The 16,653-nt window shown below is 42.0% G+C and overlaps 1 long non-coding RNA gene across 2 annotated transcripts in view; it reads left to right on the top strand.

The window, feature by feature from the left end:
* LOC307191382 overlaps positions 1–13,678 on the top strand; it is a 70,527-nt gene extending 56,849 nt beyond the window's left edge. For both annotated transcript variants that reach the window (XR_013829738.1, XR_013829739.1), the window contains one exon: positions 13,163–13,678. This is a non-coding gene — a long non-coding RNA (uncharacterized lncRNA). The remainder of the gene's footprint in view (positions 1–13,162) is intronic.
* Positions 13,679–16,653: the final 2,975 nt, after the last annotated feature.

Consider the following 16,653-nt stretch of genomic DNA (forward strand, 5'->3'; position numbering starts at 1 on the left):
TTTCAGTAATTGTATCTTTCACTCAGTTTGGCTCTTCTTTATATTTTCTAAGTCATTGGTAAACTTCTCACTGCGTTTATCCATTCTTCTCCCAAGTTCATTGAACATCTTCATGGTCATTACCTTGAACTTTTTTGAGGGTAGACTGTTTATCTCCATTTCACTTAGCTCTTCTGGGGTTTTATCTTGTTCCTTCATTTGGAACATATTCCTTTGTAGCCTCATTTTGATTAATTCTCTGTGTTTATTAGTTTACATTGTGTAGGTCAGTTATGTTTTCTGACCTTGGAGAAGTGGTCTTATATAGGAGATGTCCTGTGGGGCCCAGCAGCACACTCACCTCTGGTCACCAGAGCTATTTGCTCTACAGGTGCAACCCTATGTGGGTTGGGTTGGCCCTTCTGTTGTGGCTGGGCTGACTACTGTGGATGGGCTCATAGGTGGGATTGGTCCCCGGCCTGGTTGGCTTCCAGGTCCTGTCTCCTTCAGAGGCTGCCATCTGCTGTTGGGCAAGACCTTGCATTTTGTGATCTAGCAGCAGAACTGCTTGTCATCCCCAACTTGCCAGACCATTTCAAACAACTTTACATTTTTTTAATCTTGCCCCTGTGACCATTTTCCCCCTCAGTTCTCTGGCAAACTCCCACTTTAAGTCTTAATGGAAATATCATTTCTCCAGAACATTCTCCCCAGAACTTCTGTAGACCACGTGGGTTTCCCTCTATATTCCCAGGATGCTTTTTGCATACGGACTTATGAAATTTTAAAAACCTCTCCTATTATTTTCCCTCCGAATTGACACAGTTAAGAGTAATCAAATCATTGATTTTATTCTTGTCTAATTCCTTGGCTCCTAGACTTCTCTGCAGTTGAGCAAAAGGTACGTCAAGTAAGTACACACACACCTCATCATTATGTGCACACCTTGAGCATTGCACTCTCCAGGCTGTACCGGAATAACACAGACTATATTGTAATAATTATTTCAGATGTCTCTTCAGCAGTCTCTAAGTCCCTGGGAGGAGTAAATATGTTTCTTTTCTTTATGTAACTCTAGCACCTGGCAGGATGACAGTCACAAAACAGATGCTCCACAGTAGTTTGTTGAGTTGATGAAATATTAACACTTTCTCGTCATCTCAGGTGATATCTTATCTCTAGGGCAGACGAGGATGGTACATTTTGAGTTTTCAGCCCAGTTGTTTGCAATCAGGACATAGAAAAATATGTTTCCTCTTGGAACAGAAATGATCAAAAAACGTCTGCAAAACCCCATTCTCCCTTCAACTTCCTGTATGTAAACCTAACACCATTTGAAGCTTAGGGTGGTGTGACTTAAGAGTTTCTCACTTGAAACTGTGACTCAACTTCAGTGTTACTTGCTCTGTCACACTGTGTGCAGAATATAAATACACTTCCAAGCCCTTTTGAATCAGGCATTATTTCTTAAGAAATAAAATTTGTAGTGGACTTCATGGGAGTAATCTGGAGCAGGAAACAGCATGTTATTTGTTCTTTCTAACTTACCTTTAAAATATCCCAGAAAATGGAAAAAGCAGAGAGAGAAAACCCACAGCAGGTCTGGCACTAAATATAAACTCTATCACTTGCCTCCATCATAGGGTGCTGTGGCCTTAGCACACTGGGAATAGTTTATATGAATTAGAAAACTGTTGAGATCAGACTAAGTTTCCTCATCAGCAGACAGAACACAGTAACCTTCAGCTGACAGTCCACACAGGATAAGGTGCAAGCGTGAAGGCTTTTCTGAACATCTCTTTTACATTTGTGTTTGCTCTTTTTTCTCCAGTCCCTTACTGCAACTTTCCTTGCACCTAAACAAAACTCCTTTTTTTTTCTAGAATAAATTTGGAATGTTCTTTCAGACATTACTCAGTATGTAAAAATTTATGCCAGGAATAAAATTACTTGAACACTTAACCTAATTCTTGCAGCTGCCCTGGGATTGTAACTGGAGTCCTGATGCCCTTCACTTAGTCTAAGGTGTGCAGCTTTCTTGCTCAGATAATTATTCTACATCTTTATCTGGGTCTAGGACCATTCCTGATGTTACGAAGTCAGTAAATCTATTTTATTCACTCCCTTGTGATTTTGACTGCACCTTTCTTCTGAGTGTAGGCTTTTTGATGCCCAGGTCTATCTGACCAGGATAATTTGTGAAATGATAAGTGGGAAAAACTCCTATATGTGCTTTTGTGTCCCAGTTTACTCTCCATGCTAAATCCAACTTGCATTCAGTAGCGTGAGTGCTGTGGCCTTAAAATGCTGTAGATGAGTCAGAGGAGCGGGTTTCTGTCTTTCACTGACTCTCATCTCAGCTGGGAAACTGCTAACTGAGGAGTTACTCCCTTGTTCTTTCCCTATCCCTTGTTCTTTCCCTAATTACTAGCCTGTCCTTATGCTCTATTGGGTTGGTGCCTCCTGCCCCTCGCTGAGTCTGAGCTGCTAGGAGGCTGACGAGCACTTCGTGCAAGGCTGCTGGAGGCCTTTCTAACTTTCTCTGCTAACTCAGATCAGCAGCTTTCGGGTCTGCTGCCTTTCTGCTCCTTCTCCACTGGATGGACTTTGAAGACACATTAGGTTTCATGGAAAGTTCTTCTGAAATAGTAGGAAACCAAACGTTGGCTGGTTAATATTTATGCTGAAAATTATTGCCATAATTTTGAAATAATCTATAAAAATATGCAGAATCTTTCATAATCCAATTATAATCCAATTTCATAATTCAGTTCAATATAAGATCTGAATCCTCACATCTGTAGACTTGAAAACATTACCAGGCACCTTTCCAAAATTCTTATGGCATTTTATTGTGTGGTGAATAAACTGAAGGTGATGAGTTTGATGTATTTATTCCCTTTCGTTTACCTCCCCTGAAAAATATGGTCATCCCATAATAATGCTCTAACTTTTACATTTCTTCTCCTGGAGTTTGTTGCTGTAGTATAAATGAACATTTTTTAAATAAGTGGTTGAGAATCATCAAATGAAAATATGCTATTTAAAATATGATAATGGGTAGATCTGTTTCATAATAAAACATCGTGGACTTTAGTAATGTGGAATTAGTAGAATTCACTACAATATGTCAATGAATCTAATCTTGTACAGTAAGTACAAAATATATTAAACTGTGTACTTTTAGTTCTTGAAGCAGCAGGACGAAAGGCAAGCTGTCTTTCCATATCTAAACTTTTCTTATTGTTCACTTAAATTCATTGCAGCTCATTTCTTTCTAAGGGAGAAATGTCGTGGCATTATTGCTAAGATATTGGTTCACGTGAAAACATGGGCTTTCGGGAGTAAAAAAGAAAAGAAGCTCTGATTTGTAGCATTTGCTGATTTCTGTGGTGTAAATATTCCAATCATGGCCAATGTCAAACTACAAACAGTTTAACAACCCAGTCACAGAATTCCTGTGTATTTACCAGTTGGTGCTTGGGAGCCAGTGTGACTGGGCTCCATGACCCTGTGTGTGGTGTCCCACCCGAGATGCCCACTCACAGTGTCCAGCTGAGGGCCTCCCAACACACACGGTCACTCCTGAGAGTGGTCACTCCCACTCAGCTGGGAGCGCTTCCTACAAACTCCTCTCTGTGATTTGAATATGACAGCAAATCACAACAAAAACAGGCTTTCTCATTTATGCAACAGACTTTACGTTTCCTGTATTATTTTCTGCACTCTTATAATTGGCAGAGACGAGTCCACACCTTCCTCCAGTGTTCACAGTAAAGAGCTACTTTGTTCATCTCAACACCATTCCTTCCAATGCTGCATGGAATTCTGCACTTTAATCAAAATGCTCGCTGCTGGGCCCTGCATTAGGGTGCATGACACACCCGGGCTGAATGGTTTTGTGAAGACAACCTTCTTGAAGATGGGCTGCTTGGACCTCCCAAGTTAGGATTCCAAGAGGTGGGAGGATCTTGCCCTTCCAGACAGATGTATGACCTGGGAGGTTTGCTTGTTTTAACTCTTGACTTAGTGGGGAAAAGTGAAACATTTGGGAAGTATCTGTAGAAAGTCCTTAGTCTTTGCATATCTACATACTTCCCCAGACATCCATTTAGGGTAGCCCTTATCAGTACCCTTATCAATAATACCTCCAGGAAGGCGTTGTGTTCCCGCAAAATGAGTCCACGTATTTGCTGGTCGAGTGGATCTGTGTTTTGCTGTGCTGAGGTCCAGTCTGTCATCTAAGGGTGCCCCTTCCTGCATCTTCTCCATCAAACTGATGGGGTGCGGGGGTGGGCGTTTTAATGTCTTTTGAGTAAGTCTGATTTTGAAATAGATTTCTCAGGACAAGATTGTCGTAATACTTCTTGGATAGTGACATTAAATTCTCCCTCACTGACAGAGTAGTTTGAAGGTATTGCTACTTAATGGTTTCATCCCCAGTACCCTGTGGGTCACATACATTTGTTTTATAAAGTGTTCATGTGGGAGAGATATGAAAGTAATATAGCCACCGCTTTCCCTACAACCCAACTCTGCAGATCCCAGGAGAGAGAGACAACACTTCATAAATTCAGAGCATTGCTCTTTTCCTAAAATAAGCCAATAAAATAAGGTGGGAACTAGAAGTGGTTGGATCCCAATTTGGGAAGAGAAGGGGTCCCTGAGTAGAAGAGGCAGAGGTCCTGCAGGGAGTGGACTTGAGTTTTTTCCGTGTCCCCTGCAGACCCTCACTTCACCTGCAGCAGGCCTCTTGCAGGAGCTGCTCCCTGGGTACAGAGAGCTGGTGCCCAGGCAAAGCTGGACAGCACCCCATCCTATGGACTGACAAAATCTTCCGTGGGCTTATAGGCTGGCATGGAATTTGGGGTGCTCACACCCCCCAGTGTAGAATACTTGGTACACACACATGCACACATTCCAAAGACTAGAAGCACAAATCTATCACCCCAAACCCAAATCCCTGGATTCTTACCCACCACATGAGAGAATGCTGAAGTTCTTCAGTTATCCCGAGAAAAGACATAATCATAACCTTGAAACAGTGATAGGGTAATAAAAGCATAAGCGAAACTCTGAAAAAGTCAGATGTAAATGTAAGAAGAATAAGAGAAGAATGTATAACTTTCAGGGATAGCAGAGAACTTTTGATCTATTCAAAGATTAAAAAAGAGGAGGAAAAGAGCAATAAAGTATAGCAAACCGAACACGTGAAATAAGATGAAAGAAACAAACTTTTCCATAGCAACCATAACACAGGAAGAGCATGCAGGCGGCGTGCATGCCGGGAGCCTGCTAGTGGCCAGGGCAGCTGTTGGGACCGCGTGTGGGTGGAGCCTGTGTATGTCCACCTGTGTCCGCATGTGTGCATGTGTGTGCACACGGGGCCAGGGTGGGGAGGGGAGCTGGTCAGGGCTGGGGCTACCGCTGCCACCCTCAGCTGATGGCATTCTATCACAGAGATCCAAGGAGTCTCGGACTTCTATAAACTCTGGGCCTCCACATCCTTTGGAAGATGTATTTCTCAAGAAAGAAGACTTCTTAAGTTTAATGGTTTGCTTTATACCTTTAAAATATTGAGAAATATGTTTGTGAGCCTCTCTTTGAACGTTGTGGGTAGGCCTGGCAGTTGTAGGGGTGTTGAGAAGGGAGCAGATTCTGGGTTATTGGAAGCAGGGCCAGCAGGCCTTGCTGGTGGGTTGGATGTGGGCTGTGACAGAATGAGAGGGGTCCCCGGACCATGCAACGGATGGGCTTGCCAGCATCCGAGACTGGGAAGGCTGGGGGTGGGGTGGGCTTGGGGAGGGGTGTTCAGAGTCTCAGTTTTGGAGACACTGATCATTAGACGCCCACATGGAGCTGTCAAATAGGTAGTCATGTGGCTCCACAGGAGAGACGTCACCAACCGTGTGACTATAGACAGAGACCAGAAGAGGGGTGAGGACAGAGCCCCGGGGTCGGGTCTTCTAACCTAAAATAGCAGCTAACTCGTCCAACACGGCGGCACAGACCACTACTTTAGGTTTGTTGTTTTTTTTTTTTTAACATCTCTATTGGAGTATAACTGCTTTACAATGGTGTGTTAGTTTCTGCTTTATAACAAAGTGAATCAGTTATACATACGTTCCCATATCTCTTCCCTCTTGCGTCTCCCACCCTCCCACCCTCCCCATCTCACCCCTCTAGGTGGTCACAAAGCACCGAGCTGATCTCCCTGTGCTATGCGGCTACTTCCCACTAGCTATCTATTTTACGTTTGGTAGTGTATATATGTCCATGCCACTTTCTCACTTTGTCACAGCTTACACTTCCGTCTCCCCATATCCTCAAGTCCATTCTCTAGTAGGTCTGTGTCTTTATTCCCGTCTTTTTTTTTTTCTTAGATTCCATATATATGTGTTAGCATATGGTATTTGTTTTTCTCTTTCTGACTCACTTCACTCTGTATGACAGTCTCAAGGTCCATCCATCTCACTACAAATAACTCAATTTCGTTTCTTCTTATGGCTGAGTAATATTCCATTGTATATATGTGCCACATCTTCTTTATCCATTCATCCAATGTTGGACACTTAGGTTGCTTCCATCTCCTGGCTATTGTAAATAGAGCTGCAATGAATATTTTGGTACATGACTCTTTTTGAATTATGGTTTTCTCAGGGTGTATGCCCAGTAGTGGGATTGCTGGGTCATATGGTAGTTCTATTTGTAGTTTTTTAAGGAACCTCCATACTGTTCTCCATAGTGGCTGTATCAATTTATATTCCCACCAGCAGTGCAAGAGTGTTCCCTTTTCTCCACACCCTCTCCAGCATTTATTGTTTCTAGATTTTTGGATGATGGCCATTCTGACCGGTGTGAGGAGATACCTCATTGTAGTTTTGATTTGCATTTATCTAATGATTAATGATGTTGAGCATTCTTTCATGTGTTTGTTGGCAATATGTATATCTTCTTTGGAGAAATGTCTATTTAGATCTTCTGCCCATTTTTGGATTGGGTTGGTTGTTTTTTTGTTATTGAGATGCATGAGCTGCTTGTAAATTTTGGAGATTAATCCTTTGTCAGTTGCTTCATTTGCAAATATTTTCTCCCATTCCAAGGGTTGTCTTTTGGTCTTTTTTATGGTTTCCTTTGCTGTGCAAAAGCTTTTAAGTTTCATTAGGTCCCATTTGTTCATTTTTGTTTTTATTTCCATTTCTCTAGGAGGTGGGTCAAAAAAGATCTTGCTGTGATTTATGTCATAGAGTGTTCTGCCTATGTTTTCCTCTAAGAGTTTGATAGTTTCTTGCCTTACATTTAGATCTTTAATCCATTTTGAGCTTATTTTTGTGTATGGTGTTAGGGAGTGTTCTAACTCATACTTTTATATGTACCTGTCCAGTTTTCCCAGCACCACTTATTGAAGAGGCTGTCTTTTCTCCACTATATATTCTTGCCTCCTTTATCAAAGATAAGGTGACCATTTGTGCGTGGGTTTATCTCTGGGCTTTCTATCCTGTTCCATTGATCTATATTTCTGTTTTTGTGCCAGTACCATGCTGTCTTGATTACTGTAGCTTTGTAGTATAGTCTGAAGTCAGGGAGCCTGATTCCTCCAGCTCCATTTCTCGTTCTCAGGATTGCTTTGGCTATTCGGGGTCTTTTGTGTTTCCATACAAATTGTGAAATTTTTTGTTCTAGTTCTGTGAAAACTGCCAGTGGTAGTTTGATAGGGATTGCATTGAATCTGTAGATTGCTTTGGGTAGTAGAGTCATTTTCACAATGTTGATTCTTCCAATCCAAGAACATGGTTTATCTCTCCATCTATTTGTATCATCTTTAATTTCTTTCATCAGTGTCTTATAATTTTCTGCATACAGGTCTTTTGTCTCCTTAGGTAGGATTATTCCTAGATATTTTATTCTTTTTGTTGCAATGGTAAATGGGAGTGTTTTCTTAATTTCACTTTCAGATTTTTCATCATTAGTGTATAGGAATGCCAGAGATTTCTGTGCATTAATTTTGTATCCTGCTACTTTACCAAATTCATTGATTAGATCTAGTAGTTTTCTGGTAGCATCTTTGGGATTTTCTATGTATAGTATCATGTCATCTGCAAAGAGTGACAGCTTTACTTCTTCTTTTCTGATTTGGATTCCTTTTATTTCTTTTTCTTCTATGATTGCTGTGGCTAAAACTTCCAAAACTATGTTGAATAAGAGTAGTGAGAGTGGGCAACCTTGTCTTGTTCCTGATCTTAGTGGAAATGCTTTCAGTTTTTCACCATTGAGGATGATGTTGGCTGTGGGTTTGTCATATATGGCCTTTATTATGTTGAGGAAAGTTCCCTCTATGCGTACTTTCTGCAGGGTTTTTATCATAAATGGGTGTTGAATTTTGTCAAAAGCTTTCTCTGCATCTATTGAGATGATCATATGGGTTTTCTCCTTCAATTTGTTATTATGGTGTATCACATTGATTGATTTGCATATATTGAAGAATCCTTGCATTCCTGGAATAAACCCCACTTGATCATGGTGTATGATCTTAATGCTATGAGACTAGATATCAATTACTGGAAAAGATCTGTAAAAAATGCAAACGCATGGAGGCTAAACAATACACTACTTAATAATGAAGTGATCACTGAAGAAATCAAAGAGGAAATAAAAAAATACCTAGAAACAAATGAAAATGGAGACATGACAATCCAAAACCTATGGGATGCAGCAAAAGCAGTTCTAAGAGGGAAGTTTTTAGCAATACAATCCTACCTTAAGAAACAGGAAACATCTTGAATAAACAACCTAACCTGGCACCTAAAGCAATTAGGGAAAGGAGAACAAAAAAAACCCAAAGTTAGCAGAAGGAAAGAAATCATAAAAATCAGATCAGAAATAAATGAAAAAGAAATGAAGGAAATGATGGCAAAGATCAATAAAACTAAAAGTTTGTTCTTTGAGAAGATAAACAAAATTGATAAACCATTAGCCAGACTCATCAAGAAAAAAAGGGAGAAGACTCAAATCAATAGAATTAGAAATGAAAAAGGAGAAGTAACAACTGACACTGCAGAAATGCAAAAGATCATGAGAGATTACTACAAGCAACTCTATGCCAATAAAATGGACAACCTGGAAGAAATGGACAAATTCTTAGAAATTCACAACCTGCCGAGACTGAACCAGGAAGAAATAGAAAATATGAACAGACCAATCACAAGCACTGAAATTGAAACTGTGATTAAAAATCTTCCAACAAAAGCCCAGGACCAAATGGCTTCACAGGCGAATTCTATCAAACATTTAGAGAAGAGCTAACACCTATCCTTCTCAGACTCTTCTAAAATATAGCAGAGGAAGGAACACTTCCAGACTCATTCTACAAGGCCACCATCACTCTGATACCAAAACCAGACAAAGATGTCAGAAAGAAAGAAAACTACAGGCCAATATCACTGATGAACATAGTTGCAAAAATCCTCAACAAAATACTAGCAAACAGAATCCAATAGGTATATTTTTTAAGGGTCTTGTACTGAGATGTTGGAGAAAATATAATGCTGTCCAACACTGACAGCCTACTGAGATTCTTGGAAAACTTCTCAAGTGAAATTGTTTCCTCTACGTTCAGCAACATAGAAGTTTGACTTCAAGAAAGCATTCTTGGTTTTTAAAAAAACTCCAAATTTCTTTGTGTAAAGTTAAAATGGCCTTGCCTGTGAGTGTCCTTATGACCCTTTGACTCAGCTGTAATTGGCTGATCGTCCGTGTTCCTGAATTGTCCTAATACACCGTCAACTATGCATTCACGTTGTCTGTCATTTGTTTGTTTGTTTGTTGAAAATCTCAAGGACCAGAAATTCCAAATGACTCTTCCCTTTGGAGGTGGACACCTGCGGCACGGTCCCACCTCCTGTTGACACCAGTGTCTCTCTGAAGCTGAGGAGGTCTGTTCACAGAACCCAGACATGGAGGGTCCCCAACCCCTGGGGACAGGGGTCAGGGGGAGAAGGCCCAGCCCTGGTCTAGGGAGACAGGCTCTGTGCGGATGGGTCACCAGTGGGACCGAGCCCCAGGGACTAGCTCAGTCTCGCTCACTGTGCTCACTTGGCTCCCTTCTCTGTCTGGCTTTTCCAGCCACCTCACTCCTGTGACCTCGGTACCATTCAAATCCTCATAGGGAGTTTTACTCTTCACTCCCTGTAAGGATTTGCCATGTACCTAGTGTGGAAGGTCATCAAGTGAAAATACCTCGTGTTGCAGTACTTACCTCAAGCGTCTGCAGTTGCTGCTTCCTCTGTCCTAAATGCCGTTCCTCTAGATGTGACTTGCTTCACTCCCTCAAATCCTCACGATCTTGTTCAAATGTCACCTGCTTGCTGACAACGTGTCGACCATCCTGGAAACTAATACCCTCACCTGTGCCTTTGCTTCTCTTGTGACTTTTCTCCATGGCACTAATCCTCATCTGACATTCTTTATATGTTATTGTTTGTTTGTCATCTCTCGCCCTTTACAAAAATCCAAGAGGACTGGAGTTTCACCTGTTTTGTACGTTGACCTGGGCCTTCTTCACCCACAACAGCACTTGGTACAAATAGGCACTCAAAAAAAAAAAAAAGAAAAAATAGGCACTCAAATATTTGTTGAACACGAAATTTATATGGCAGTGGTTTTCTAAAGAATATGGCCAGGAAAATGCTTTTTCCCTTCAAGATGTTTTTAACCTTGCAATGAGCATTATAAATGTATTGTGGTGTCTCTTTTGCCTTGGCTAAATTTAATACTCAATTCGAGCAATTTTGATACCCTTTGTTTCAGCATTCGATACGTGCTAGTTAATATTTCTATGGATGAAGATTTTCAAGGAATTAGCTGTTAACTCGACAGAGAAGAAATCAGTCAATACAAATGAAACAGACAACATTGTGATCACTGATATGTACTTACTATTCCATTACCTTCCAGAGAGGCTAAAAAAAAGGATTAAGTTAGCTCAGTGGTTCTCACAGCCTGGTCCCCAGATAAGCCCCTTCAGGATGCCCTGGGAATTTGTTAGAAATGCAGATTTGGGGGCTCCACTCCATAGCCACTGAATCAGAACTTCTACTCATTGAGGGGGCCCAGCAACCTGTGTTTTACCAAACCTTCCAGGTGATTCTGATGCACACTGAAGTTTGAGAGCCATAAAATTAGATAACACACTCAGATTTTAATGAAAGAGACTATATCAAACTCATTTTTTCTCTTATGTCTTAAAATAGATTTTTGACTCCGTTTTAGTGGTCTTTGCTGAAAGGCCAGGGGTAGATGAGGAAACTTCATGGAGTAAAAGCACTGCTTGACAAATATTCTCTGAACTTAAGGGTGAAATCTCAAATCCCAGCCATTCTGAGGAGCAAACCTATTCACATCCTTGCTATAATATCTGAATTTTAGAATAAAGATGTTCTTAAGGACACAAATTAGTATACAGTGTTCTCTAAAGTTAGATTACCATGTCTATGGTTGATACCAATTAACGTTCTTACTGTTGAATATGGTACCACGGAGGACACATGATTTGGAGCGTGAGATGTTTCTTCAGAGGTGATGGAGGGGTCCCACCTGCTGCCTTTTGCTAAGAACAGACTGCGATTTTCGTCTCTTACAGGTATACACATGTGGTAAAAGATTATTTCACTTCCTTACACATGCCCAATGGCTATTTCCAAGTTTGGGGAAATGTTTCCTTCTTCCTAAAAAAATGAGTTCTTATCCATCTTAAATATTTTCTTACCAATTCAAAGTGAGGCTACCAAAACAACAGCATGAATCCCTGGAGGAACGCTCCTACACAGACAGGAAAACGCCTATAATTCTTGTTGATCAGAGGAAGTCCCAGAATACACGTTAGTCTAAAGGGTTCCCTCAGGTCTTCTAAAGAGCTATTAATAAAATAATATATATACACAAAATGAAAGACAAACAAATAAACTTAATAAAATGTGTTTCAGTACCTCTTACAGGGCCCTGGTTCATTTGTTCATTCGTACCTTTTCACTGGTATACTGAGGTTAATATATTTCATTTTTATCACTGTTAGTGTAATTATAATTATGTTTGTGATTTCTCATTGTTTTTTCCTCTTTGTACACACACGCAGAAATTGTGCCTTCTATTATGACTGCAGAATTGACTATATGTACAGAAACGTAATGAAGTACAAGAAGCATAATGAAGGTTCGAAACAGGAAGGTTTGTTTTTTGTTTTTTTTGTTTTTACTGCAAAGAGGAGGTTTCCATCCTGTGAGGTCTTGACACAATTATTCTGTTTTCTTTCAGATAAAAAAAGTTTGTGTTTAATTCCATTTCAGTGTTTTCCTGTTTCTCTTTGTAGAGTTTCTCTACTCTCATCAGATATGGTTTTTCACAGATTTGGACACTGTGGGTCTGTGGGAATAAGGTTCGTAACCACGTATGTGAAAACAATTTCCTGTAAAGCTTCATGACTCCACGCAGATACACATATGAGTACCAATTGACATGTCTGCTCTGAGAAGCTGCAGGGCCTGTGTCTCCACTTCACCCTAAACTCATTTCCTGCCAGGCAGAACTCTTGAAACAGTTCAAGCAAAATCATTCTAAGAATATAGTGAATTATGTGCTGATCTCATGAGGGGAGCATTAAGCTCGTCGTTTGCCAGGAGTTCATTTCTCAGTAACCCTGATGCACCACTTGCCAAAAAATTGCCGTTTAGTGCTTCAGTTCAGAAGTGATTTATTTTTAAAAGTATTTCCAGATGTTTGAATTCACCTTCAAAAAGCCACATTTTCAAGTGAGTGACCGTGACTCTCAGCTACCCTGTCAAGTCCTGCACTTTTGTTTAATGTGTTGAAATAAAGATGCCTATTTGTTTTGACTCACCGCCGTCTTAGCTCAGGAAACCCCCACTGCACATGCGCTGAGACCAGCTCGCAGGACTGCGTGGGGGGGCTGGTGCCACATCTGCTTCTAGTCTGTCCAGCCCCAGTGAGGATTGCCCCGCTGCTGCTGCAGCTGCTCGTGAGAACCTGGGCTCCTGCTGCCTCCCATTACCAAAGAAAGGAAGAGGCCAAACGGCTGAGTGACCTCTGTCATTTCGTACCATTCTCTGTGTAAACACGTTTCTGGGGATGAACAGCGCACTCAGAGCGGTGTACCTTTCCTGTCTTCCAGGGGCAGAATGAGAGCACGTGTGCATTCCGTGCACTGGAGTTTAAATCTCGGCTCTTGCTAAGACACAAAGTGGCTGTAAGTTGTGTGTTTATCAATTGTCTACTTGGTCCATGGAAGCAGGGAAAAGTCATTTTCTGTGCAGAATTGGAAAATTGTATTTTGTTTACTTACACTGAATACAGAGAAAGTTCTACCCTCCCTTTAAATTAGAGATTTATTGAACCTACTGCTTAGCAGCTGCTTCAGAATATTTTGACATTAGATGTAGGCTCTTAGAAAAAGCACGTATTTATGAAAAAATAAAACTTTATGAAATGATCTTTCTCGGCAGGAGGCCAGCTAGCAATGGACACGTGCTGGGTCAACTATTGTAAATGGAGTTCTAATTTATTAACTTACAGTGCACACTGCTTTTGGAGTTCTATCCCAATGAGTGGTCGTCTTCACAGTGCCCTGCAGTGCCTACTGCACAGACCACAAGATTTCTCCCTGCAGACTTGCGTATTCAGTGTGTGGGGGGGGTGTGGGAATTCTTCAGATTGCGGGCTAGAGCTTCTGTTTAGATGCTTGTCTGAGCTGAGAACTCTTCTGGCACTTAGCCATGATGATTAACACCATGGCCTTCAAATTGGCCGGCCATGGATTCAAGCCAGCTCTCGTTCACTAACCATGTGAACTCGGGAAGGTAGCCTTGTGTCCACTCATTTTTAAAATGGAGATACTCTTACCACAACCATTGTGAGTGATGCGACTCCGAAAGTAGATTTGTCACAGAATAAGTGCTAGGTATCTACTTTTTATATATATATAAAATTGTAATTATTTCTATTACGGTTATGACCAACTATATGCCATCTTGAGTATCTACTGTGGGATTCTAAAGCAGAGCTCCTTGAATGAGAATGACTTACAGAAAAATAGCAAAGCCAGTATTCCTTTCTTAAGCGATATCTTGATTCAGTCACTTTTGAAATGTCATCGTCACCTTAATTATCTTAAGAACATACTCTTTCTTTTTTGTTTATGCATCATTTTTATCAGAGAACTTCGTGTAGGGAGAAGATTTGTTTCTTCCTGTGTAGCAGGCAGAAGTCAGTCTGTGACCCCTGCTAAGCACGGAGCCTTCAGGGGGCAGCTGAATAGAGCTTTCTTGCAGCCTTGCTCTGGTTTTTGTCCATGTGTCCACGGCCCTAAACTTTACCAGTTCCAGCGCGTGTGTAAACCACAGAATAATGGATATGAAATCGGAACGCTCGCACCCTGAAACTCCGTTGCCAGGGAATGCGTAGCAGTGTTTATAGGAAGTAAATGGTGCTGACAACACAGTATCCACTTTCAGCTCTGATGTCAAGCAGGAAGCGGCTCTTCCTGCCAGAGGGGCCCAAGCGTCTAGCTCCGCTCTCCTGTCTGCCTTCAGCGGGGCGGGTGTACGCTGTGTGCACGTTTCCCTGCATCTTTCTGGGGACTCCAGGCGGGTATGTCCCAGAATGTCCCTCCTCCTCAGAGATGCATTCTCCTAGATCGGATCATCGTTGGTAACCCTTCCCTTTCCTTTGGTTCCCGGCTTCGTATCAATGGGTCCAGACTGGCCTATTTCTGTTACGGACTTTGAACTGAGGGGGATCCGTCAGGCGCAGTCTCAGCGGCTGACCACTTGTCCTGGTGTGCCGGGCTACACCACTTGTTCCCATAATTAATACGACTGCTCCCTTTCCCTTGCAAAGTGACCCGGTTTAGAAATAAGTTGTAGGAGTCTCAGTCCCGAGTCTCAGACAGTGTGGGCACAGCGTTCGCACTGCTGCTTCAGCCTCTTTCCTTCTGACGGAGACTGGGAAGAGGAGGTCGGTGTGCCTCTCCCTGGCTGTGTGTCTCCCCGGCTGGGTAGGCTGCAGTGCAGTGGGGTCTTGGCCAGTCCCCTCTTTGCCAGGGTCCCTAACTCTGCTACTGATTTCCAGGCAGCCTGTAGTTCTTTGACAGGGGCTGGAAGCGGAAGGCTGGCGCTAAGGGCACCCTTGGGTGGGAACACACCACACCCCACTCTGCCAGCCCGTCCTGAATATGGCAGTTGCATTGCCTTCGGCAGATCTAGCCAACGGGGCTGGCATGCGTGGAAGAAGTCATGGTTATGGCCAACTCTGGGGACTGCTCAGAGCAGTAGGGGGTGCCTGCTTAGTTTTCTGTTCAGTGAATCCTGGATATTTGGGCCTGCAGGGAAATACTAACACTTTTCCCTACCAGCTTTGCCACCCTCTCTCTGCGTTATATCGGTTCACAGAGTCCAGTATATAACTCCAAAATGTACTTTTCTATATATCTTCATTGATGATGCAGTTATTATAATTTTTCTAACTTTGGCATATGATAATCTCCATTTTCTAAGTAATGTTGCTGATTTTTCCCTTGTGTGTGTTCGTGGCCATACAGCTCTCCATGGGACTTTAGTAGAGGATAGATCAGGCACCAATAAATTGACAAGTTAACTCCAAATTCCCAATTCAATTAATACCTGGTTGAGTTATGTCCTTAAATATTTCCATTTGTTTTATTCTGTCTTCAGATGTGAGGTGGTTCTATGATTTTTTATTAATACTGTTTACATGGCAAGTAATAGAAACTGATACTGGCTTGAGAAAAGGAGAATTTATTGGAAAGATACTGGAATATCTCGCAGAACCCAGGAACGAGCTCAATAACCAAGGCTTGGAACAGGGAAGCACTGAGGTCCTGGCAGCAGGGGTCCAAGGCAGCATGGGGACAGTAACATCTGCTGTGTAAGTCTCCAGATTCTCAGCCCCAAATTACACATTCCTGGCACGAAATCTGATGGCCCGGTTTGACTGTGGCATGGGGGTAGGGTCACTTAACACAGACATGACTGTTGGACAGTGTTCAGAGCAGACAGACTTGCAGCAGGTCAGCCTTTTTAAGTGGTGTCTACTCCAGTTTCCTATGTGGGCTATCTTGGTTACATCTTTTGTATCAAAACTATCGAAATATGAAATGTTCTCTCAGCATTTCCCTTGGCCATCTCCCACATTTGTGCATCCAGGACATCTGTACTCTAAGGAAAGGCATGTGATAGATAAAAAGAGAAAAATTGGATTATTTTAGAAGGAGTGTTCTTATGAGATGGTAAGGAAATTATTAACCCAAGCCTTCTCTACCAAGATTATTCCCTGACTTGGGGAAGGGTATAACGTTAGAAGGGAAACTGTGAGAATGAAAATACCATTAGATCTCAGCAAGAGTGAGCGGGCATGCTGCTCCCCAGACCAAGCCCCAGGCGGGTGACAGAAACCCCGCCTGATTTGTGGAGCTGAGACACTCAGGGGTTCCTGGAGAGACAGTGAGACCCACAGAAGAAAGGAATAATTCCCAAGCACGTAGGAGCAGCGTGGAGTGGCAGACAGTCACCGAACCCAAGAGTTCATGAAGATGGGGAAGATAAACGACCCCACACGCAATCAACTGCCTGTATCACGGGTCAGATG

Source organism: Stenella coeruleoalba (assembly GCF_951394435.1).
Source record: "Stenella coeruleoalba genome assembly, chromosome: 9".
NCBI lineage: Eukaryota > Metazoa > Chordata > Mammalia > Artiodactyla > Delphinidae > Stenella > Stenella coeruleoalba.